The sequence below is a fragment of the Ixodes scapularis genome, unplaced genomic scaffold (genome assembly GCF_016920785.2).
Source record: "Ixodes scapularis isolate PalLabHiFi unplaced genomic scaffold, ASM1692078v2 PGA_scaffold1__304_contigs__length_218370807, whole genome shotgun sequence".
Taxonomy (NCBI): domain Eukaryota; kingdom Metazoa; phylum Arthropoda; class Arachnida; order Ixodida; family Ixodidae; genus Ixodes; species Ixodes scapularis.
In genome coordinates, this window is record NW_024609846.1 from 136,596,708 (window position 1) to 136,623,874 (window position 27,167).

General features: G+C 45.6%; 1 pseudogene; it reads right to left on the reverse strand.

The window, feature by feature from the left end:
- Nucleotides 1-1,666: 1,666 nt before the first annotated feature.
- LOC8039204 overlaps nucleotides 1,667-27,167 on the reverse strand; it is a 95,763-nt pseudogene continuing 70,262 nt past the window's right edge.

A 27,167-nucleotide genomic window follows, 5' to 3' on the forward strand; every position in this document is an offset into this window, starting at 1 on the left:
CGCCACTAATCGAAGTCACGAGCTCACCGACCTCACGACCTCACGACTTCACACCCCACAGAGAATTGATGAATGTAAATGTTGTTCGATGTCACGAACGACAGTGAGTTCGGTGAGTCCGATGTCACAAACCCAGCGAACGCATCAACTCACCGACCTTAGTTCTTTCACTAAATCTCCAATTTTTTTTGTTTCGGAGCCCTAAGAAGTCGCGCATCCTCACCGCACGTCTGATCGGTGAGCACTCTACCCTACCCCGCAATAAGCACCCAGTAAACAATGCTGGCCTCAAGGAGGCTCACTTATGCGCACTCCGCTATCGCTACCCTGACCTCCCACAGGTTACTTGTACAGATGCTACCAACCTTGAAAAAGCTTAAGATGGTGCGATGGCTGTCACTTCTCCCCAAATAACCCGCCCTCATCCCTTATTTCTCCCATGACGATATATGGAGGTTCAAAAATGGTTCGCAGTATATACTCTTTTTTTTTTGGGGGGGGGGGGGGGGGGCGGGGGTGTTGCTATTTATGTGTTCTCTTCTAATACTTCAAACAATATATTTCCTTTAAGTTTAGCGTTCTTTTAAGGCTTGAATTAATGGAGCGAATATGCATCAGACAACCGACGAACTTTGCCCAGCGGCACACTCGCCTTGTGCCTGGCGCAGCAACCACTTTTCTGGCGCCACGCGCAGAGCGAACGCAGTCGGGTGAAATTCACCGCTTTTTCTAATTATATTTAATACATGGCGTCCAGCCTTTGTGCGCGTTCGTGATCTGAACCAACTGTCCTCCAACAAACTACCTGGATTGCGACAGTTTGAAGCGATCGTCCGAGGCTGTTGCCATTTTGAGGACACATCGACGCTGTGGTGGGACAGAATGCAGGTTACTCGTCAAAAAGCGTTAGACACACTGCGGTACGTTGATACCAAAACTTTGTATTGGTGTTCACAGGCGGGAGGATAGAACGGAGGAAGCAGAAATACGCCCATATGAGCCCAAAATATCCACTCGTAGTTACCTTATGAAATATATATGAGCCTAAGTATTTTCCTACTTCTGAACAACAATTGTATTCTGATAAAAAGTTATACACATGTATGCTCTGTTAATTAAATTGATTGGGTGCTCCGAGTAAAACTTTGCCTTAAAGAGTGTCGGTATATCAATGCCGTTGTGCAAATACAATTTATTTAGTCAAATAAATTTTAAGCAAACATTCAGTATGAGTTATATTTAATAAAAGTGGGACAAATTCAAGACATGCAACCGCACCTGCGTTGTATGCTTCCCCCCCCCCTTTTTTTTTTGGCCAGTTTGCGCTTAATTTAAGAAACGTCCCGAGCCTGCCAACCCTTTCACCACTTGTCAGGTACTTTCAAACAAATAATTATCGTTTTAAAAAAAGTGATGGGTCAATAGCCTTGTGGCTATTTTTATTGGCTGTTTTATTACTACTTCTGCATTTTCTACTCCATTTTTAATCATCGTATGTATCTTTTTTTTCACTGTGAATTTCTTGGACATTTTGCTATCACGTAGATTCAACAGGTCACTTGCGAGGGACCTACTTTTAGGAATGATTCAGAATACCTCATAGAAATACTGAGCACATCAGTTTATTTAGTCTTGGACTGGTAAGTAGAAACATTTATAGTGCACATTACACTTCACATTTACATCTTATATGCATTGTACTGCCTTCTTTGCACTGGAATGTCTGCGGAAACAACTTAGAATTTCCAAGATGTCGGTTGACCCTAAAAACGAAAACAAATACATTTTTTATATTATTAATGTTGATCACTTGCGTACCTAAAAGCTTTCTTCGAGTCTACAACTGAATTAGACTGCCCGTGCCAGCGTTAAAAAATTTTACGTAAACAAATGTTATGGAAAAGTACCTTATTTTCGAAGGAGTGTGAGGGTCGTGCAGAACGATGTCCCTCATCTCTGCCAGCTGATCGTTTTGGCAAAAGCTCTGTTGAACAAAACCGAAGTTTGGTGAGGTAAACCTGTAAACACTTTGTTTTTACAACCTACCGACTAGCCACAATTCACGAAGAAATATTGAGAGTCGCTCCCATTAGCGAGACAAGTGTTCTAACGTCCGAAGCTCATTACGCTAGCTATAGTTCAAAAAGCAATAAGTTCAAAAACTTGAGGTTCTGGAACGCCAGCATCAAAAGATGTTACGGTGTTTGGTGACCGATACTTTCTGAGCGCCAGGCGTCAACAGGCGCATAGTGATCACCAGCGTTGCCTGGAATTTGGACATTTTACGCTTAGATGACAAGTTTTTATTATGCATAAGAAAAACAGTTTTTTTTTTCAAAGACAAATGTGTGAAGGAAACGCGTGAATGGTTATGGGGCCAATGCGTGAGCCACTGGCTGTGTTGATGTATTATGGGAAGTTTTCCGAATCGCGAAAAAGTTCTACCTAAAATGATTAAAGAAAATTCATTTAAACGCACGTAAAAGAAATATAAATATTTTTGCAATATTTTACATATTATACATGCGCTTAAGTTATGGTGCCCTTCGATCCCTAGAGATATGTTTGTGTAAACTTTTTAGCGTTTCGGCAATACTGGACCCGCGTATCGGGGTTGAAACTCGTTCCAGGCCTGGTGGCGGGCAGAGCAGAGTTTTAAAAATATATGACTTATAAGCTCCAATCTCGCCCTTCCCTGGGTAAAGGGGTAAAATGTATTCTTTGTGGCATCGCAACGTGGGGCTCTCCAACACCACCTATTCTTTGTTTCTCCTTAACGGGGCGATGCAATAATTTTTGTACATTCAGTAAATATCATTTCAGATTGTTGCTTGAGAATCACATCCTGGGTGATTCCACGTTCGTTCATGCAATGATGGTCCGGGTCATAATTTTTGTTAAAAATATATATGAAAGCCATGTTCTTGGGAGGAACATTCACCTAGATATGAACGCCGTAACAACTTTTTTCGCTGAGATATAAAATGGAGAAGCTTGAGGCGTGGAAATTGAGAAGATTTCACAATGCTACTTTGCACGGTCGTCATTTCCTTATCAAACCTTTCACGGCACCATAACTTTTTTAATAGGTTTTACAAAAGTTATACAACACATACACAAACAATTAAAACTATCCATATAATATTTCAATGCAAACAAAACTATCAAACATGGCACAAAAACGCGTTTTAGAGACATATTCACAATTTTTTTGCAAAAAAAAACATGTTTCATAATGCTTCACAAAGCATATCGGAATGCGCGTATTTAAATATTCTTTACGAATATTTAAAGATAATATGCCCATCCTTAAATATATTTTTGTTATCAACGCGGAAATGCGGCTGATTTCTCAAAATGTGGCAAGATTGGGCGTCGATATTTAAAAAAAACTCCATCTTTTATTTTTTTTAAACTCCCCTTGGCACTTCGCAGTGACTTGAACTAACCTGTGATGGCAAAAGATTGAGTAAGATGTGACCTGCAAGCGGGAAAAGCTACGACAAACCTTCACTCGGAGCGAGCCGACGTCTTTGTCATAGCGGCTTTGCCGCACAGCACCAAACGTTTGAGCGTTAGTTATGGCATGTATTTTATATTATTAAAATTATTTTTTTATAAGCGGTGAGTATTAGTGACGTGAAAAGGAACTTTAATCTGGAATACCATTCATTAGCTTACAATTCAAAGGAATAAAACGGCCCCACTCTGCAAATTCGCTACCTATGTCATCATACATAAGCTTAAAACTCTCAGTTGCGCGAATCGCCATGTATACATCCGGCCTCTCGGCATATGATGACTTTCACAGATGAGTTTCCTGGATTCTTTTGACAAGTTTTACGGTGGTCCACTTTGCTTACTTCACCGCACGAAACTCTCGAACTCGAAGACAGTTGTGAGCACTGCGCAGAGTGGTTTGACGCGTTTTGCGAAGTGCTGAAGGCATGTAGTTCCCACCAGGAACGCAAGTGATTGTACGTTCTTCTGCCACCAATCATCCTGAAGAAACAAATATTGAGTCTGGTGTCGGGTGCGACTGCCTACATGATTGATCAAACATGAAAACTGAAGCGCAAAGGTGGTGTTTGGGCAACCCCTGATCCCTATATGGGGAAAAAGGCGAATGCCGAAGACGTAGGGGTTGCAATTGAGTACTACACACGTGACGACCTCGCATGCTCTGTTCAAAGCCCCAACAAAAAGGACGTCGTCAAAGCCATGATCAACGACATGTTCAAAGTCGTAAAAAGGTTTATGACCCGCTCTATTAAGGAAGCTTAACAGCTGTTTAGGAAGGACCATCCCCATCCCGAACTAGGCATCTCCAAATTTTATTCCCTACGACCAAAATGGGTAAAAAGAAAAGTCCCGTGCACGAGGTGTGCGCATGCATATATTGCGTCAATTTTCAGTTGCTTTTAACGGCATTAACAAATGCCCCAAAGAAGACATTTACTGAAGACGACCTCAAGCGCATCTACCTCTTCTGCGCTCCACAGAACGATTGCTTTCTGCGCCGTTGAGAAAAGTGCCCAAAAACGCAGAGCACCTCGCTGCAGTCGCTTCATCTCGACGAAGACGAAGAGATCTGTTTCGCGTTATGGGACGCGTGCGAACTCGTCAAAAAGGTTATGGACACTTCTGACTTCCTGCGGCAATAGGAGAGCGAAAAGTATATGAGGCATTCTTACATCCTTGACCTTGAACGAAGCCTGATACATGACACAAGAACCGCCTCACCACCCAAGGCAGTGATGTTCCACTTCGATTTTGCGGAAAAATGGACAGTACTCTTTCCAACCGAAGTGCAGAGCGTGAACGTAACCACAAGTGTGGTTACGTCCACGCAAGGCACGCAAAGCTTTGCCGTTGTCACAGATGGTACACGACACATGACACAGCTCACGCTCTTCTAGCCACATAGTCCATAAAGGAGAATGTTAATGTTCATTTCCCACTCTTTTTTGAAATAATTTTTGTATCAGACGGAGCGGCGGCGCATTTCAAGAATAGCTTCCAATTCCACGAATTGTCTCGGAAGCCGCACTCTTCGGCAAGATGGATCTTTTCAGCCACTGGACACGGAGAAAGCGCTTGTGATGAAGTAGGTGGAAGAACCAACGCTCACCAAGTTGAGATCTTCGCTCAACTCAACGATTGCCACCGCTAAAGACTTTGTGGAAGTGCTACGTAAAAAAAGTAACAAATGTCTGCATGTTCCACCTGTCTGTGGAACGGGTTCGAGCGTTTCATGCGGTAAAGCAAGCAGAGTGAACCACCATAAAACCTGTTAGAGGAATCCAGGCTTCTCATCTGTGGAAGTCATCATATGCCGAGAGGCCGGATGTATACATGGCCACTCGCATAACTGAGAGTTTTAAGCTTATGTATGCATAGTTAGCGAATTCGCACAGTGGGGCCGTTTCGTTCCTCAGAATTGTAAGCTAATTAATGGCATTCCAGCTCAAAGTCCATTTTCGCGTCACTAATACTCAGCGTTATAAAAAAAAGAATTTTAATAATATAAAATACATGCCATAACTAACGCTCAAAACGTTTGGTGCTGTACGGCAAAGCCGCCTTGACGAAGACGTTGGCTTGCTCCGAGTGAAGGTTTGTCGTAGCTTTTCCCGCTTGGAGGTCATATGTTACTCAATCTTTTGCCATCACAGGTTAGTTCGAGTCACTGTAAAGTGCCACGGGAAGTTAAAAAAAGATAGAATATGGAGCTTTTTAAATATCGACGCTCAATCTTGCCACTTTTTGAGAAATTAGCCGCATTTCCGCGTTAATAACAAGAAGACAATTAAGGGTGGGCATATAATTTTTACATATCCGTAAAGAATATTTAAAAACCCGTATTTTGATATGTTTTGTGAAGTATTATAAAAGATGGTTTATTTGCAAAAAAATTGTGAATATGTCTCTAAAACGCGTTTTTATGCCATGTTTGATATTTTTGTTTGCATAGAAATATTTTATTGGTATTTTTAATTGTTTATGTATGTGTTCTATAACCTTTGTAAAACCTATTAAAAAGTTATGGTGCCGTGAAAGGTTTGATAAGGAAATGACGACTGTGCAAAGTAGCATTATGAAATCTTCTCAACTTCCACGCCTCAAGCTTCTCTATTTTATATCTCAGCGAAAAAATTGTTACGGCGTTCATATCCAGTTGAATGTTCCTCCCAAAGACATGGCTTTCATATACATTTTTAACAAAAATATCTAAAATATTACCCGGACCATCATTGCATGAATTGACGTGGAATCACCCTCCTATGAAAATGTTCTTAGTTTCTTTCTCCACGCAATGAGAGCCGCAGAACATAAATTGAGGAAAAACAACCAGCGCTTTCCCTCTCAACTCGCAACCGGAACAAGTGGCCACGTGATCGAGAGCCGATTACAAGCCGCTAATCTGTATCATAGCCACACGCTAGGGTTGCCAGAGCACAAGGCAATCGCTGAGTTCGGGACATTGCTAAAGTCCGGCTATTACCGTCATCGCAGCGCTTGGGCACGAGCCACCACCCGAATGCATGTCGATGCGTTGATTGTCGCAACCCCAAACCGAAAGCAGAGTGCTCACGCAGTGCTTGTTTTCACTGTACAAGCCGGATTTAACTATCGTAATCGCGGGGATTGCGAATATTGATTATATATTCCTGAAAACCGTGTTATTGGCAACGCTAACAAAATAATCCCCACAACATCGTCATCATATTTTGCCCAGGAAGGACTGAAAGAAACCGTCCGCTTTTATCCTTAATATCGCGTAGCGACAAAAGGAGCTTCTTGGCCGGTGGCATGGCTTACGTGCACACTTGGGTCCCACTTGAGTCACTAAATGAGCTACGCTTAGAGTATCGGTACTTCGTTCCCCGATATTGTTGTCGGCGCCGCCATCTTGGTGCTTAGCACAGAGCAGACGCCTCTGCCAATCATCGTGATTCAACAGTGCGACTTCCTCAGCTTAGAGCAGGTGTGAGGGCTCTCAAGTAATGCTGCTTTGCTTTGTCGCGCACTGTTTAAGCATTTGTGGATAACGTAAAAGTTGTTTATGTCATTTCCGATAATACTTTAGGCACCTAGCAACCAAGATTTCGAATACCAATATTGTCACGGGTGGTGACTAAAAAAACTATAAATAAACAGGAAGAAATAAACGTTTAATGTGGCGAACTTGTGCCAAAAATAAAAGGGTACAAAAGATAATAACAGAGCGTCGCGGGCGTCGAAGTCGGCGTAGCAGCAGAGTCGAACGCTGGGGCGAAACTGACTCCGCTCGCCTGGCGGAATCCCTATGTACCCTCGTGGGTTTCTGGATCGTTCGGCGTAAGAGGTTCGGCGCGTAGAACATTCTAACCTCAAATCAGCAAGATGAATCTCGAATTTACCAGAACATTACTTTACAGAGTCAACAAAAATGTGCCTCCGCGGCCAGGAATCGAACCCTGGCTTTCACCGTGGAAAGCAAGCGCGACAACCGTTAGGCCACGCGCGCGCTGCCTACTTTGCCAGCTGCGCGCGCGGTAATATGGGTAAGTGTCGTTACTCTAAGAGCAGCTTATTTAGCGGCTCTAGGTCCTACTATAGTTCGTTTTATCATTAGAATACAACGCTGTCAAAGGTTCTGGCGGGAGTGCGTAAATTCATCTATAGTTTCGATTCCAATACAAAGCGTGCAAATGATCTGAGAGATCAAATCCCAGGCTGGCATCAGCAGCTTTGTTGTACACTAATTATGAAACAGAGCACAGTGCCAGCATGGTTGTCTAAATAGCAAAACATTCCTACTTGATATTGTTGCCCGGCCTCTCTGAAGGGGTCATGAAATGATTTTTGTACTTTCTCTAAACACTACTCAGAATCACTCGGTAACGTTAATAACCGACTTAAGTTTCTTAGATTTCTTTTTGTGCAATGAGAGCCGGCAATTAAATCCGAGAATTATGAGCATGGTACATCTCCTCAACTCGCACCCATAAAACGCGGCCATGTTGCCTGGTGCCTATCCTATGCCCCCAACGTTAATCATAGTCACTCGCTAGTATCGGCAAAGAAGAAAACGCGTGCTGACCTCCACGCATTGTTAGGATTTGGCTATTCTCATCACCGTAATGGTTCGACCACGAGCCACTATACTCTCTTTCACCTTATGTCCAGCATAAAAGGCTACAAGCGCGAGCTCCTTGCTCTAGGGAACATCTCGGCCGAACAAGCTCTCGCGTTATAACGGCAGCCACTAACGTTATTAGCTCCAGCTTTTAACTTTCGCTGCGGCACAATATAAGGTGAGACGGAGTATATCCTCGTATATGCCAAGGCATTGATTGCTGCGATCGGAAGTTGGGTGCTCAGGCAGATCTCGTGCCCAATACATGAGCCACGCTCGACTGTCTTCGGGCTTGTGGTTTTAATTCCACAATTACGTCATCAAGCTTTGCGAAGGCAGGACTGAAAGAAATGGTGCCTTCTTATCCTCGCAATTCCCCCGCGACCACGAAGCTTCTAAATCAATGGCAGTCCGTGGGAGTATAAATCACGCAGTAAAACAGGGTATATTCTTACACTCCTTGTTCCATATAAGACACCCCAAAACTTCAGCTCAACGTACAGTGTGCTGACGTTGAACCGACGCTACCAACTTTCACGAGCGGCTTGATAGCCGAGTTGTACAACTTGTTAAAAATAGCTAATGTACCAGTGATTGATTTAAAAAAAAAAAACGCAATGGGTATTTGCTTGTCTCTACTGCAAAACCTCAGTGTCCTTTTTCTTTCTTTTTTGCAGACTTTGATACGTACTTTAGCTGTTCAATATATAGTATATTTCAACGTCATTAAGCCTCTCGTAAAGGTTGGGGCCGTCAGTACGACGTCAGTGCGCTGTACGTAAAACTGAAGTTTTGGGGTGTCTAATATAAAACAGTTTGAATGAAAAATTCATCAACGTAACCCTGTTTGGCAGTCAATGTTTTCTAGTGGACCACTGACTGTGCCTGACTGTACGTCAAGCATGTCTGATTGGCCAACAAGTTACTCTGACCGACAGTCAAACTCCAGTCAGACCCCGCATGTCGGCTTTCTGATGGTTTCCTGGTGGCAGTCGGCCGCCGCGAAGTGCCAGCAAGATGTCTTGGTGGCGATTCTGATTGTACATCGATTGTCTCTGACTGTACGTCAAAAAGCTTTGACGTGCAGACAGACGTACGGTCAAAGGACGTAAAGTTCGTTCGGATACCACTATTTCGTCAAATCTGTGAATACGACAAATATTCTATGCACGAGAAAACGATTTCGGGGCGTGAGCCCATAAAACCGCTGATGTTAGAGATATGACGCGCAACCGACCAACAACCCTGATCAGAAGCCCGCCGAAACGCCGAACACGCCACTTTCGCTTCGCCCATAGAGGCTTCGCCAGCTTCGCCGAGATTCCATGAACGATCGCTATCGACTCGTTTTGTTTGCCCGCTTGCTCCAACCTGTCAATCCTGCCCGAGCTCTACAATGTCTTATGTTTAGTAGAATTTCTACTCGACAAGACCCAGCCTGTCGGGAGTTTTGACGATGTAAGGGACTTTAGCGGTGTAGTTGAAGACGACAAGGTGTACCAGGTCTACTAGGCCGGAGACGCGCAAAGAAAAGGATCGTTCTACGACGCGAAAGTACTCTACATGGCAGGTGAGTAGAACTGAAGTACGGCGATTGATGGGTACGAGTGCTTTGCATAACATGCTGAAGGCTTAACTCCATATGCAGCCGAAGCATTCTTTAGAGCGATGCGCTCATTGTCGGAATCTCGCGCTGCAATACTAAAATGCTCCTGAATCGGTCCGAGAGGTTTGGGCTAGAAAGTTTATACCTTTCTATCTGACATGGGCTATTGGCCTTGCCGCTGTATCGCACCTCATTATTATTGTTTCATGAAGAGTGCAGACAAAAAGCATCCGCGAGCGTAGTTCAGATATGTCTGCTGCTTGCGTTCGTCCGTGGAAGCCAGGGTTGTCTGTCGTAGCACGCATGCTTGCTCTCTAGCTTTAACGGAGTCGCATAGGTTTTGTGAATTAAAGTGTATACGGTCGTCCCGAAACGTTCAGACATCGAGGGCGTTTCTTTGAAACATGCTTACGGTGCATGTGGTCCCGTTTGTAAACGAATTTCCCTTTTGCCTGAAAAACGCAAATTTCAAAAGGACGGGGGGGGGGGGGGGGGGGGGACAAGGGACGGGTACATACTTTTCCTGATTTTTGATGTCATGAATTAAATCATCTTAAGGATTTTTGAACCGTTTCACAGCCATGCAAGATGGCCACCTCGGCTTGTGAACCGTTTCATAGCCAAACAAGATTGTCACCTCGGAATTGGAGCTTGATATAAAGAGTAAAGCTATAGGCACTCCGGAGTGCACTTCGGACGGAAATGGCTATACGCACTCCGCTAAACTCGTATAAAACGAATGGTCAAATCGAGTTTCCTAAGCGATGGCATAGCATAGGCTGAATAAAGAAAGAAGAGGACGGCATAGCATAGGGGCAATAAAGAAAAAAAAGACATAGTATAGAGGTTAAGGTGTCCGCTTTGTACGCAAGTGGACGCGAGTTCGATCCGCGGTGGACCTGCTTGTTTTTTCTTCTTTTTTTTCTAGAACATTTTGTTTTGTCGAGGCATTTGGCGATATTTATGAGTGCGCATAGCTTTACTCTTATATAAAAGCTGCCCTTGTTGATGAAATTCCCTTGGCAGTGGCAGTCAGACGTCATCCGATGGACCATCAGGGCACGTTCCACCAAGGCTGCTGACTGGCAGTCACTGTCCTAAATTACGTATCTTGATGGAATTTTCGATAGGGAGGGGGTGTAATTGGTACACCCTTGGGCCAGGCTTGAACAAGTAGGTCTCTGTAGAGTCATGAACATTCCAACCCAATATAATATCATCACCCCTTTAAAGAGAAGCTGAAGCACTTAAAAAAAAAAAAGGAAACGTCAGTTGGGAGGAAATTTCTGTAGCTTTTTCTCCCGTGAATTTTGTTATCCTTTTTATCTAGGGCAGAAGTAAGCGTGAACTGCATTCATTTTTAAAAATACGTGCCGCGATTGCCGCCGGGCATGCGGCGATTTCTCTGCCGCCTCTTATCTGTCCAGTCTGTCTATGCTGGAAAACGCGGTTGAGAAACTGCATCGTGACGTCGCCGGTGGGAGGAGCCTAATCTCCATCGCCTACAAACTACATCGGAAGCGAACTGCACCGTGACGTGTCCGGTGACGTCGCCGAACTGCGGCGATTGAGTTAAAACTACATCGTTTTTTTTTCTCCCTACAGACAATTTTGGGGAGTCGCAAAACTCGGCAGTGAATGATTCTAGAAAGCAATACTTTTTAAGTATTCGAAACGTATAGTGCAGAGCAAGTTAATTGAACTATTTTTTGTTAAAACTTGTCGCATGAAATATTTAGTTTACTTAAGTTACACAAAAACTATTAGCATTAGCTGCAACCCTTTGCATTGCGCAGGCAGGCGCTCATGGCCGACAACACTAAGAAGTGGAAGTCCTCGCACACAATTTTTGTATGAAACATCCTATCACGTAATATACCGTTCTGCATATGAAACTATATTGTAGAGTTACTTTTCTGTAAATTATTCACTTAATTGCCGATAAAAGCGTTCTAATCACCCTGTTTTCGTGTCGTTAATGCAGCATTGCGAAGGAACATGTAAACAGGGTTTTGCACTCAAACGAAAACACAAAGTTGATTTTTTTTTTTCTACTGCTGTGGCAGCAAATATTTATTTTAGAGCGGGTTTCAGAACTTCTGAAAAATGAGACCTCAAAGACGGACATCATGACTTATGTAAGAATTTGTTAAAGAAACATCAGTATAGATGGTTCAAATATTATCTTGACAAAAGGCGGTAGCACTATTGAACTGCTAAGCAAGGCCTCCTTTCCGATCAATTAAGATGAACCCCTGGAAAATATAACCTGAGAAAAGATAATGGTAGAGTCTTATTTTGTAATAATTAGTCACCCGACGCTTTTCGCAAATAACTTTTTAGAGCGCAGCTCTTAGGGGGCCGTTTCCGGCTTGAGCGGCATCGGCGTCGCCGTCGCCGTCGGCGTCGCCGTCGGCGTCGGCGTCGGCGTAACCGCGCGGTGCATCATGGGAAATGTCCCATAATGCACCGCGCGAGCCCCCCACCGGGGTCACGTGACCTCGTGGGGGGTCACGTGACCCCCCGAAGTCACGTGACTCCCCTGAGGTCACGTGGCCCCCTCCTCGAGGTCACGTGACCCCCGCCGATGTCGCGTGACCCCCCGATGACGTCATCGTCACTGATGACGTCACCGGCATCCACATCGTCATCGTCATCATCACTGATGACGTCACCGGCATCCACATCGTCATCGTCATCATCACTGATGACGTCACCGGCATCCACATCGTCATCACTGATGACGTCACCGGCATCCGCATCGTCATCGTCATCATCACTGATGACGTCACCGGCATCCACATCGTCATCGTCATCATCACTTATGACGTCACCGGCATCCACATCGTCATCGTCATCATCACTGATGACGTCACCGGCATCCGCATCGTCATCATCACTGAAGACGTCACCGGCATCCACATCGTCATCGTCATCATCACTGATGACGTCACCGGCATCCACATCGTCATCGTCATCATCACTGATGACGTCACCGGCATCCACATCGTCATCGTCATCATCACTGATGACGTCACCGGCATCCACATCGTCATCGTCATCATCACTGATGACGTCACCGACATCCGCATTGTCATCGTCATCATCACTGATGACGTCATCAGTGACGTCACTGATGTCGTCACCAGCATCCGCATCGTCATCGTCATCATCACTGATGACGTCACCGACATTCGCATCGTCATCATCATTATCACTGGTGAAGTCATCAGTGACGTCACTAATGACGTCATCGGTACCCGCATCGTCATCGTCACTGATGACGTCATCAGTGACGTCAGTGATGACATCATCGGCATTGGGGGTCACGTGACCCCCCCCCCTGGTTAGTTTAACCCCCCCCCCCCCAGTGCCCTTCCCTCCTCCTCCTCAAGAGCTGCGCTCTAATTCGGCGTTACAGGGAGTTGTAAGCGGCTTTCATTTTTTCATGTCAAATTGTTATAAACGCGACACCTTTCCACTCCGAATTTGTCACGACCGAAAAAGTTACATATCGTATGCAATGCTCAAAACTAATGTACTGTATTACAAACTCAAATAGCTATACGATTAATGTATTAGTTTTGAACGAATATTAATGTTTCATAACTTTTGGTTTTTTATTAAATATGCAATATACGTATATATAATTGGCTCACATATGCCAGTGAGATGAAAAACAACTTGTCAGGGTTGGACTCATTGAGACAGGGAAGTCGCTGCGTGTGATTAGGAAACTGCGGCAATAGTCCCCGATGCGCCTGCGAAAGAAAATAACTCTTATATCTGTAGTTGTTTTTTTACAACTAAAATGATTTACAGATCCCAAATTTGTATAGCATTTTATTACTCGCATACGTACCTAAAATGCAGTTTCTGAACCCTTAATATCGGCAATATTTTCGTTAAGTGTTTTGTTTTCATTGATCTGTTGGAAATTCATGCATATTCAAATATTGAAGGCCTAAGAAGACAAACGTTTAAGCAAACTTTATTTACCTTCATGCAGGTTTTCTCTTCCATCTGATCTTTATACAGACCCCTGTCACAGTTCTCGCGTTCCATAAATGTTTCCTTCGCTTCCTCATTCAACCAGTCGCGCTTGTTTCCATATATTTGTCATAGTAACTCCCTAGAACATAATTATAATTTTAGTCCATTAAAAAAAATATATATATATACTTATACATATATATATTTACTCAACTTTACATACCACCATAAAATGCGTGGTTAAGTTCGTGTCCTAATATCCATCCCAGTGTTCCCAGTTTTACTGACCTGCATCCGTTGGCGGTAAGAATAAATATACCCCACGCACGTTAATTTGTTTAAAAAAAGAAATACATGCCAGATACACTTTCTGAAAACACTTTAAGGGAAACTCACGATGGCATTCCAAAGCTGTAAAACGGGTGTTGTAAGATTACAGCCGTCAATACTGCGAAAGGAAAAGCAACAAAAGATTAGTATCAATTGCCTGCAGTCCTACACCATTAAAACGCAGCAAAATACTTTACCAGCTGAGTTTTCTAGCGGCGAGTAATACGCATTTACTTTGGTCAAATCATGAGGCCATCTAGAAAAAAAAGAATGAAAACAACCGTAAATATACAATTTAGTGCCCTCAATTACCGCACACAGTAACGGTTTCGAACTGGAGCGGGACTATGTTTCAGCACTACAACGTGGTCCAACAAATACCACAAGCCGATTGTCAAATCAAGCAACTTCAAATACGCAAAGTCACGTCGTCTTTGTTTGTACGTGTCAGCTCCAACTTATACAATAAGTGTCGTGAATGCGAGAAAAACGGCGCACTCTCAGACTGCATATCTGTGTTTGTGTAGCTTTTTGCATCTTGCCGTGCTCTGACCTGAAGCCAGCCAATGCAGAATTCAGTAAAGCGAAAATACTCTCCAAGCAAATTGTGGCTCGCTGTGCACGAGACCAATCGAAACGCAAATTAGTTTCTTTTATACAAATTCGAAAATATGCCAAATCCGACCAGTCAATAGTGTATAGATAGTGTGGTGAAAGTGTAGCTAAAAATAAAGACCGAGAAACCGCCATGATGAGAGTACACGAGCTTTAAGGCAGGAACAAATTCCTGAAGAGCTATACTATAATCTCGGTAAAAGTTCCATGAATTTGGCAATGCGCGCAGGTTTGTTTCTCAGAAGGAAGTTATTAAGTAGTCCTTTTTGTGTTATGCGACCTAAGCGCGTAATTAAAACCTCTATCGTTTCTCCTCAATAGAAAATAAATTATTAAATATTCTTTTAAAACTTACTAAACTCCCTCACTTTGCGCCCTATAAAATAGTCCTGCACGCAGTTGCTAATACTCGTAATGCACCAATTATTTTAGGTTTTAATTTTAGCATTACTCAACAGTTAAATTGTCACGCGATGGCAATTCGATTTTGTGCAAGTTTATATCAGAGGGGTGATTAGTCTCGCTAAAATTGGGACAAAAGTGGGGAATCCAAAGCCAACGCGGGAAATATTTGCCCCGCTTCGTCAACCATGCTATCCTATAATAAACGAATATCTTTTTAACCGCGATTTAGGCGAGCGCGACTGGCTGGCGAAGCAACAGTTCTAGGCGGCAATATCAACCTGCGATAATGTGTCCGTCTCTAGCTGAAGCCTAAAAAGTTTAAAACGTGTCACTAAATTAGTTTTATTACATCATCAAACGTAACTGGTCAGTTCAGCGGTGCCCGCAGATATAACTTTGGGCCCATTGTGGGTATATGGTTTTTGCGGTCTAGTGTTATTTATGCAGGAATTTTCTACGAATCTGGTTCATTTAGTTACTATTTAGGTATATGACCATAACGTTTGGTAAATAAAAACATATTACCGGCCAACAGACGCACCATCCATTATTCCTCAAAGGCCCGACGTACACTCCGCTCTTTACACTTTAACCCGCCTTTCATTTTCCTATATCTTCTCTACATTTTACCTTCCCCTAACACGACTACACTCGCAGCTTAGGAGAGGGGGACCGCTAAGTGGATTATCGTCCATGCAGAAAACCGAGGCTGTACGTCTGCACTTAAAAGTTACTAAAACTGTAAGTTGAGTTAGCGACTATTGGCTGCAAAAGCAATTCGAGTAGAGCAGAAATTATTCAAATGGGAAGTAATTGAGTAAATTACTAATTACCGGAAAAAGTAGCATATCAGATTTTGAAGTTATGTTTATATTTTTATGGTAACGAAAATTTTCATAGGTTTTGAACCATTAGTAAAATTCAACTAGCCAAATATGAAGCTTCACAGAAAGGCTTTAACACCTGGTTCTGCTTCTGCGTGCCTATTTGTTTTCTGCATTTTTGTTTTTTTAATCCATGATGTACTGCGGATGTATCATATCTAATTTGATGTTTAGTACTGCCGGAGCTCGACTTTGCAGGGAGTGTTCGCTTTTCTATAGTTGTGAGTAAAGTACAAGGTAAATGATAGATTATCTGCTTCAAGTAATGTTTTAAGTACACCGGGTGCAATGTACATGAAAACGTAAAGTATAATATATACAAAGCACTTTCAAAGTAAAGTATAGGTACTTTTTTAACACACTCTTTCAGGATGCCCTTTCATCCCTGATACAGTGTTGTTTGTTTACTTTTGTTGTTTTTTAACAGGTGTACATTGCTTCAGGGAAAATCAGAGGTGTAATAGTTTCTTATCGGAAATGGCAGCAAATATTGGGTAAAGTCAAGTCGCCGCATAGTAGTTGTTTGGCTCTCGCTGACAAGCTATTTAACACAATCAACCTATAAGGCTTAAATTTGCATCGGTCTTATAGTCGCCATTATTTCACTCGGAGAATTGATCTGATGACGTTTCGAAAGACGATAGAGCGTTTCCTCATGATAATACGGCATTTTTTTTTATTTGGCGAGTGTACTTTGTTGTGGGCAGTTGCACTTTTCTCGGAAAGTACCAAAGAAAAAAAATACTTTAGTGAAGTAGAAGTACATGCTCACAGAATGCACTTCAAGTAATGTACAAGCTTTCTATACATACTTGATATAGTGCTTTAAGTACTGTGTACTTAAAGTACTTCTCAATACTGCTTGTTAATTTATTTTTATTCGTTTTACCTCTGGGGCAATTATTAAGGTTTCTCAAACAATCTTGGAAGACTTGCATATTCTTAGTTTCGGGACAAAAGGCCGCACCAAAAGGTCACATTTGCGTTGTCCTTTTGCACGCGATTCTTCAAGTACAGCACGAACTACGGCAGCACCAGATGAGTTTCAGAGCGGGTGCTGCATTTTCTTGCCTCCAGTGCGTACAGCTCCTGTAGTGGGTGAGATTTCCTACGTAGGGGTGAAGCGGGGACAAACCCTTTCTTCAAATCCGTAAAGTTTTTTTGAGCTTAAGTACACAGAAAAACGCCCGTCTTCGGCGCAAATCCCGCAGTTACTCGGCGTCACTTGCGATGCGTCTCTCCGCTCCCCGCGCCTCGTAGCATTATTCTTGCAGGGCGGGCTTGTAAAACTTTTAGGGTGTTTGGGACCCTCCAAATAACTCCTCCCTGCCTACGCAAGATGCTTCCCACTTTTTGTAAATGTGAGCTGATCTTCCAACATCTTATCTCCTTCTTGTGCGGGAGTTTGTTGATGAGCTAACCTACCCCTAAAATGCGAAAGTAATCTGTAATTGGAGTAGACATTACTCGAAAAACGTAATGACATTAAACTACTAATTACCGAAATAAACATGTAATTGAAAGTTATTAAACTACTCAGACAAGTAGTTCAACTACAGTAACTTCGATAGAGTACTTGAACTACGTACAAGTGTGCTTTAAAGTGGTCGTTTTGTGAGCCGCTTTTAATATATTGTGCGTTCCTCTTTCCCATCCTTTATTTAATTGTGTCTTAACGATGTAATAAGAATAAAAAAATGAAAATTATGTGTTAATTTAATAAAAGCTGAAATAGTTTGACGTTGAGGGCACTGACCGCTCAGACTAAAAAACAATTTCGTAGAGGGGCAGTATCTTCTTTTTTTATTTAATGATGTAATAAAACAAGCTTTTTTTTTAGAACCATGGAGATCCATTCACAGCAAAAAAAGTAATGCAAATTTAGAAAAGAAAATTACGTTTTTTTTGTCTTTTTTTTTTCTTTTTCCAGAAATGATTGTTTATCGGTTCTGATCACGCGATTGCGTGCTAATATCTCAAGAGCCGATTGATACACATATTAATATCGATTCAATCTTATAGCCCCGTTTAAAAAGTTACCCTCTGATCGATATTATCTGAAATCACCAATTGTTCATTTTTGAATCCATATATGCGTGAACATCGATCTGTGAACATGCACCTGCAAGTTGCAAGTGCGTTCTTTCAATTTTGCTAGCAAAGTGGCGTGACATTCCTCGCATGCGATTAACTTTATATATTTAATCTGTGCCTCAATGTATCTAGAACGCATACGTGCCATTATAAAATATTATGCAAGAAAGTCGAGTTCTCGTGCTAGGCGTGTAACGAGCATGCACGAAATAAAAATAAGCGTAATAAATTTAAAAAAAGAAAACTATTCGGATGGTGAAAATATAACCGACAAACCTGGCGCGTATGTACTTTTATCTGACATAAATGTAAGGGCTGGGAAAATAATATCTGGGTAATAAGAAGATGCGTGGCTCCAAAACACCCAATTTTAATTTTGTAACTAGACGAATATCCTAATTGTCGTATGCGCTCAGATGATGCAGTTATAAAGAGCTTGATTACCTTTAAACTATCATTCTTGACTTCTCCGATACTACGCCTTTTACTATTATCAATATTCCGGAAGTTTTCTCCGAGACGCGATCTATTTGTCTCGTCACTGAGAAAATCAAGGTTGCCAAACGTGTAGCTCCCGTTTTGATCCATTCCCGATTCACCCTTCCCGTTTTGACTCAGCTCAAAACGGCCTTATCGTTCCACCTTTTCTCATTTCGCCCTCTCCCGAAACAACCTTCCTGCTTTTATTATTATTCGTTATCAGTTAGGTCGGTTCAAGCGTCCAGTGTCTGTCCTCCTTAGTCTCCTCATGTTTATTTATTTATTTATGTATTTTTATTTATTTCACGTACTGTCAGTCCTTGTCAGAATTCTTACAGGAGTGGGAAGAGAAGGAGGACATTTTATTGCACAAGGATGGCTCTATGGCCTAATGCTGGGGATGTGGGGGGGGGGGGGGGGGTAAAGGGTAAGGAACAGGGCATTATATCTTTCCGGTTATCCCGGCTTCGCGGACAAACTCCCAGAGCGAGAGTAACGTCTGACGGGCGTCGGTCTGTGGGGTAGTCCACGCCTCGAGGGAGTCAATGGCGAAGCACAACCTCTGTGCTTCGCCCTTATCGCTTCTAGACCGGGGCAGTTCTACAGTAAATGCTGGATCGTAGGGCGGGCTCCAATGTCGCACGTGCGGCATGTCACAATACAAGGGCTGGGGTCCGCAGAAGGCTCTTCCAGTTCGTCGTTCACCGGTGACTGGTTTTGGTGCTTCTTGGTGTAAGCGTGCCATTTGGCCAAGACGTCCTCGGTTAGGGCGGCACCCGTCCTGGCCTTGTGGATGACCACCTGCGCGCCTCGAGGGAGCCCCTGGGGTAGGGGATGCTCATTGTGTGGTATTTGTGCTCGGAGCTCTCTGCGCCATTCCAACTTGCGTCGGAGCTTTTCGGCCTCGGGGTCTGGTCGCGGTCTGGCGAGGCGAGGCGTGGCGGTGTGCTGCGAGCGGTTGGAAGTGCCTCGCTCGCCAGGTCGTGCGCAGCCTCGTTGCCTTGATTGCCAGAGTGGCCCGGAACCCAAAGCACCTGGGTTTTTATATGCCTTGTGCCCTGTAGTTGCTCGCAAAGCATCTTGACGTCGTAGGCCGCAGTTGCTCTTCGTGGTGCCCTGGACAACGCCTTAAGTACTTCCAGCGAGTCCGTGCATATTGTAATCTTGTGAGTGTCATTTTTGAGTTCGGCCGCTCACGCGATGCCGTGGTAGACGGCGAGGGTCTCTAGCTCGGCCACTGAGAGGTCGGTCTCGTATCGGAGGTGCAGCGTCTGCGGTGGGTGGTGGAGGTCCGTCTCCGCCAGGGCCACTCGTCTGTTCTCGGGATTCCAGGATGCATCGGTGTAACCTGTAGTTTCGTATGGATCATCTGATGGTTTGGCATTATCTGTAACTGTCTGACGTTGCCTATTGTGGCCGAACTTGCTGGTCTTTCGAGGTACTGGTTTGGGGGCCAGAACTTGCACGTCTTCCCACGGCGCAAGGCGAGGTGGGATATCTACTGCAGGCGAAGTCTGCCAGTCATAGTCGAGCAACCTACGGCCTTATTGAGTGAGTTCGCGGCGTTCGGCCGCACCCTTCTTCCGGTCTTGGATGATACTGTCAAGTGTTGGCAGTTCTGCGTAACGGTATAGTTCTTCCACCCGTGTATGTCTTGGAAGCCCCGTGACAACTCTAAGCGCTTCGCGATAGAGGCTTTCCAGTTTGGCCCGTTGTGCTTTCGTCAAGTCGAAACAAGTCGCGCCGTAGCACGCTCGCGATGTGAGCACAGACATTACGAGCGTTCGGGCAACCTGCGTGCCAGCACCGCCGAACCGGTGAGAGATCCGCTTGATGAGGTGGACGAATCGTTTCCATACCGGGCCGAGCTGTTTGAGCCAGGTACCAGCACCTGCCTTTTCGTGGAGAGGCACGCCCAAGATGCGCATCCAGCCTTCCGGCGGACGCTGCAGGCGCACCCCCGCAAGAGAGAGGTCAATCTTGTTGCGTTCAGTGTCTGCCCCTCCGAGGATAAGCTACTGGGTCTTCTCCGGGGAGGCCTTCATTCCTGTGGCTTCCACACGTTCGGCTATAGTGTCCAGGGCCCACTGAATAGCCTCCCTCGCCCGTTCTGTGGTTGGATGGTCGGAGGGCTCCGTCCAAATTGTGATGTCGTCCACGTACATGGTCAACCGCACTTGACCCCCGCGCTCGAGTCGTTGCGCCAGTTCTCTCATCACCACATTGAAGAGGATGGGCGAGAGGATCGCGCCTTGCAGAACTCCTGTATTGTTTTCGAATTGCTGGGGTGTTCTATTGCCTGATCTTATTTCGAAGGCCCTGTGTTTGATGAAAGACTTGACTACATTGAGTATCCTGGTGCCGGGGTAGGCCTTCTTCAGTGCTCCTAGCGCGGCGTCGTGGCGTACGGTGTCGAAGGCCTTCTTGAGGTCCACAGCGACAAGGATTCCAGGTTTCTTCTGCCTTCTTTTGTGGGTGTTTGCAATTCTCCTGAGTAGGAATAGGCTGTCGTGTGTGCAGAGATTTCATCTGAAGCCGGTCTGTCCCGGGTCAAAGTAGCCGTCGGCGACTTCTTCCAGATAGTAGTTGAGTCGCGTCGCACACATTCGTTCAAGCAGCTTGCATACTGTGGGCGTGAGCGATATTGGACGTAGGTGGGAAACGCTGCCTGGCCGTTTACCCGGCTTCGGGATGGGTGTTACCACGGAGTGCTTCCACCATCCTGGGAGCTCGTCCTTGACCCAAATATCGTTTATGTAATCTAGCCGAGTTTGTTTCGTGGCTTCGGGTAGGTTGTGTAACATTGCCCACGTGACATTATCCTTGCCGGGTGCGCTGCGGACATTGACGTTCTCGAGGGCGGCTACGAGTTCGGCCATCGTGAATAGGCTCTCGGAACCATCGTTGCGCTCAGGTAGTTCGGGCGTGTAGATGTCTGGTGATGGTAACTGTTCAGTTGGTGGTTGTGGGAAGAATGCTGCTGCTGCTTGGCTCTCAAACTCTTCTTGTGTGCATTGTAGGCCAAGTAGCGCATTCCCTGTAATGTTCCGTGTCTTGGCGCGGCCGGACATGGCTGTAAACGTGTGCCACTGGAGACCAGTCCGCTCGTCGAACGAGGCACAGTGATCGAGCCATCGTCCCCTGGAAAGTTGCTTGACATGTCGTCTGGCCTGCGCAGTTTTGTTGCGCACCTTGACTAGGTCCTTGTGGGTACGCCCGTTGTTCAAGTACTCGGGATGAAGCTTGGAGCGGTCCTCCCATAGATGCAATAAGTGTTTGTCTGGATTTGGCGTGTTTTCAGTCAATTCGATTTATGTTGTGGCTACCTTGGCAGCCCCGAGAATGTGATCTACTACTGGCTCATCCTCTTCCATGGTCGTTTCAAGGGCCAGCCGAAACTGGGTCCAGTCAGTCACTTTGGTTGTGCGCGCATGTCTCGCTCTAACCCTCACGTTGAGTGTGATCCAGATAGGGTAGTGATCACTTCCACGCGGGTCCGAGTCGCACCGCCAGTTCGTCACGAAGCCAGCGGTGGCCCATGTCAAGTCCGGGATGCTGTCTCTTTGGTTCGAGTGGAGTGCGTGGCGCTTCGGGTAGTCAAGATCGTTTGCGAGCACCAGGTCTGCCGCTTCGGCCTCCTCTTCCAGGTGGCGGCCTCTTGGCGTCGCCTCCTTGTAGCCCCAGCGGGGGTGATGGGCGTTGAAGTCGCCGGCTACAAGTATCCGGTCCTTCGGGTATCGCACTCGCAGCTGGCGCAGCCACGAGAAGTTCCCTCGACTCCGACGACTGGTCTCGGGGCGTAAGTAAACGGAGGCGAAAATGACCTCCCTATTCTTGTCCATGCGGCACTGCACCGCCACAACCTCCTGGAATGCGGTGCAGTACTCTGCCGTGTCAATATGAAAGTGGTGAACATCACGGCGCACGAACACTGCGGCCTGGGCCTGCACAAGGTTCGGTTCGCCGCGGCGTCCTTGGCGTTTCATGGACGGTGAGAAAAAACTGAAGTAGCCTGGGACGCCCGGTGTGGTCCCCCTGGTCTCCTGAAGCAGCAGGACTGTCGGCTGACCCTCATAACGAAACAGTTCCCAAGCTCAGTGGCGCTCATTCCGAGACTGTGACAGTTCCACTGGAGGACGTCCGGTATCAAGGGGGAGGAGTTTGTTGCGAGGTTGGCAGTGCTGGAAGGTATGGGTTGCGGGTGTCGGTTGGGGAAGCACGAAGTGGGGCCGCCTCCCTGGGGGTTGGGGGGCGACTAGCGCTGTTAGATGGTGCTTGCTGAGTGACCATTGTGTTCCGGGTGTGCTTTCTGTTGCAGTAGCTGCTGGTAAAATGCTTGCTGCTGGGCTTGGTAGTTGCTCATGTTTGTTGGAGCGTCTGTAGGAACATTTGCTGCTGCTGTTCCATGAAGGTGCGTAGTGTACTGAGCAGCTGTGTGTGCGAGTCCTGGGTGCTTATGGAGTCGGGCATAATCTCCTGTGTCTGTTGTGTGTTAACGGCGGGTGCACTGGGCCTGCGGCATGACGGGGATGGTGACTGGAGGCGGTGCGTGTTTCGACATGCTTCCTCAGTCTTCCTTCTTTGTTCGTCTTCAATTTGTTGCTGCTCGTCTTTTCTACGTTGCCTTTCCACTTCAGCCTCTTTTGTGCGAGCTTCCTCGAGTGCAAGGAGGCGAGCTGTTAGCTCTGCGCGTTTTTTGTTCAAGTCTGCCAGAGCTTCTTTGAGTTCGGCGATAGGGTCCTTATTGGGCCGTTGGGTCGACGGATTCCGTCGACGGCTCCTACTTCTTTTCCTTGGTAAGGTTGCTTCTGCATAGCTTGCAGCAGGCGTAAAGGATACCGACTGACTTCGTTGTCCTTGCTGGCAATCTTTGTTCTTGATGGGCAGTGGTGGGTAGTCCTCGCCTGTTAGCCTTTCTGGGCTAGGTGTTGGCGGTCGTTTCGATGTGTCGGATCGAGCGCGTCTCGTTCGGCTGCGCGATCTGCGGCCTGTACGTGCCTTGAGCTTGTCCAGGCGTCGGGCCTTCTCAGGACAATTGGGTTCTGTGGCAAGGTGCCCGTCCTCGTCGCAGATGGCGCAGTGTAGCTTGTCGCCGGCGCAGATAGTCTCAGAGCCATGCCCCACTCCGCACCTCCCACACACAGCCGGTTTAGTGCAAATGTCCTGTTTGTGCCCCGTTCCGTGGCAGCGGAAGCACACCAAGGTTCGTGGCACGTACAGTGAAACGGCAGTCAGTCGGCTCCAGTACTTTATGGTGCGCGGTGGTCTGGGTGCCGCAAAAGTGATCAGTGCCATCAGGCTCTTGCCCATGGGGCGGGCAGCGAGGATGGTGGCGGATTCGCTCTCGAGCGCTTCTTTAAGGGTACCTTCTGTTTCTATTTGAAGTGTCCGTATGACCCCACGAGACATGCCGCGGCTGGGGTCCTGGTGGACGGTCACCTCGAGAGGGGGCTGTCCGGGTACCCGAAGTTCTTTGAGCTGGCGTAGTCTTGTGGCGTGTAGCCGATCATTGGTGGTAATAGTGATAGTGTTGGACACATCGTCCACACGTACCGTTAGATGCTTGATGGTCTTCGGTGCCACTGCGAGTGTCCTGATTTGCTGGTGAAGTTCCCTCGGAGGGATGTCTGCCATGGCTCGACGCCCCTTTCGGCAGAACGATAGTACATATTGGTCCAGGCCGCGTCTCTCTTTCATGGCGTCTGGCCGTTGTTTGGTTCTTCCTCGTCGCGCTGTGGCCATGTTCCATGTCCCGTCGTCGTCGTTGTCGGGGTCCCTTGCGGACTGCGACGCTCGAAAGTGGCAGTGGTCAGTTGTGTCGTCGGATGTGCTGTCGTGCCGACGCTTCTTAGCGTCAGGGAAAGCATTGTCGGCGTTGCGCTGACCTGGCGCAGCCTCTCTCCCTCCGCAGGCGAGGGCGGCGGGCGCTCCAGCTCCGGTTCCGTCCAGTTGCATATGTTCTTCGCGAGATGGCGCTGCCATCGCGCCTGGGTCGCAGCCGTGAGCGTACCAGGCTGATTCTTTCGTTAGGCTTAGTCAGCCAGTCACAGAGGGGGAGGCGTGAACCGGCTCAAATTGGGCGTCGCGGGTCCAAAACAGTTCACCGGGTAAGGGGCGATGACCTTTTTAGAACGTACACTAGAGATGGTTGGCTTACGTTGTGACGATCCGGCGAAAAAAAAGAGTCGAACGAGGAGCTCATAACAGCACGGTCGCTTCTTTCGGCAAGGTTGCCAGACTCGAGTGGGAAGAAAAGAAATATTTCAAAGAAAAGTGCGCTGCATCAAAATCAAAAGCCACGCCCGTTCATTTACGTAGAGATTACGGCAATACATCTAAATCTCTTGACACGCGCTCAATGAAGAGAATACCTTTTATGCATCTTGCCATGATACAGCACTTTCAGGCAACAAATTCCACTAATGTATTGAGTGGGGGAAAATAATATTTAATACACTTTTTATATCTGTATTCTTGTACATGTCGACTGTGCTTGTTTCTTGGACTTCTAGATTGGTGAGGCATAACGTAAAATGATTTTTTATTAAAAACAAGGTCAGTAAGAATCACGAAGGGACGTTTTAAGCGCTTGGTTTCTCTCCGACTGTTAAGCGATGGTAGATTGGCTTCAGAACAAAGCTGGGTATGTTATTCAAGTCGGCGATATCTTGAAAATATAAATCGCGCGCAAGACGCTGGACTCTTTCCAATTTCTGCTCAAAGTAAATCACGTGAGAGTCCCAGGCTTCGGAAGCATATTTAAACAAAGTCCGAATCAGCGTTTTGTACATCGTGAACCTCGTTTTGACAGACACAAACTTAAGAGATCTTCGGAGGTAGCCCAAATTACTATCGGCCTTTTTAAGTATTTTGTGGACGTGCGGCGCCAGTTTATATCATTTGTTATCGTGATGCCAGGGTATTTGAAATCTTACACTCTAGAAAGTGTCATTAAGGCTGCAGAGAAATATTAGCGGTTGATGTTTGTGAGTGAATATCATACATAGTTTTTTCTAGATTTAGATATATTTGGCAAGAGGTACACCATTCGTTTATTCTAGTCACAAATCTATTTAATTTATCCTGATCACAGGCCGAGTGAACTATGATGAATATAAGACAATCTTCCGTAAAGATACTAGCGTGCACTTCTTCATACCCTATTAAGTCGTTTATAAAAAAACTAAAAACAATAACGAGCCCAACTCCGACATGTGGGAACCCCCGACGCTTAATCACAGTGATCTGTGTAGCCATTTTAATACTAACAAACTGCCTGCGATTCATTAAAAAGGATTCAATCCAACGTAGCAAACCCTCGTTCTTCAAATTCGGATGCAATTTAACAATTACCCTCTCATGACATACTTTATCGATACCTTCTGGAAGTCTAGAAAGGAACAATCTACCTGCCCCCGGGGCGTCTAAAACGCGTAAAAATCAAAATTAACAACTTCAGTTAGTTGTGTGTTTGTAGATAGGCCTTTTCTGAAGCCATGTTACCGCTCATACAAGAGGAAATGAGTGGTTAAAAATGTGTTTTTATGCTTTGAAACTCTATGTTCTCAGAACTTACAGCAACTTGACGTCAATAAAGTCGGCCGGTAGCGCGATACACTGCACGCATCACCTGACTTCAAGATTGGAATCCCTTTAGCAATTTTACAGTCGTCCGGTATAGAAGCTGAGTCTAATAATTTTGGAAAAATAATGGAAAGATATTTGGCAGACCATTCCGCGTATCTCTTTTAAAAAAAAATTGGAACTTGATCGGGTCCTTCAGGTTTCGAATGGTCAATGTTAAAGGGGCACTGACACCCCAAAGTCGTATTTTTTTCTTTATAGTCTAAGACGATGCAAATTGTCGTCATAGACACGGAAAAAGCTACCGCATCGCGAAAAATCTTCTACCACACGCGCGCGCGCCTTTTTATTTTTGGCATTTTTCTCTCTCCCTCCTCACCTCCTCACTTCTTTTGATTTCTGACGTCAAATATGATAAAATCTAGAAGCTTTGTAGGCGACAAATTTATAACAATTAATAACGAGAATCGTAAAACATTTTTTTAACGCCATTGCGAACGCACTACGGCCCTTCTTTTTGAAATACCAAAAATCGGAGTCCGGTGTGATGTTGCCTTCTGGATTTTTATCCTCCTTCGCAAAAAGCATAGCGGCGCTCGACGCATGTAGCAGAGAGTGATCGGTGAGTCGGGGAATCGGACGAAGTGGTCTTTTTTATTTGCCCGACGACCTCTCAGACTTCGAAAAGGAAATCGTAAACGGTCAAAACAACAAAGTTTGGCGTCTGTATCTCGTAGTTTTGTTTGCGACTCCGCCAGGGCAGCGTCGTCCAATCTTAGCGATAGGCAGCACGGCACGCACGCAGGAAACCGGTTTCCCGGTACGCCCCGGCGCCTTTCTCTCCTGCTCCTCACCTCCTCGCTTCGGGTCGCGGCGGCAATGGACCTTTTTCGAGTAAGGAACGCCGTCTGGGGAGTTGTCTGCCAACTACAAACAAAGAGCAGCCCAACATGCCTCCGCCCGTCAAAACACGTCGGCATCGTGCCCTTGTATCGGTTTTCAGTGCTTTTTATATCCCATACTACCAGATTCTAAAAACAAAGAGTCAAAATAC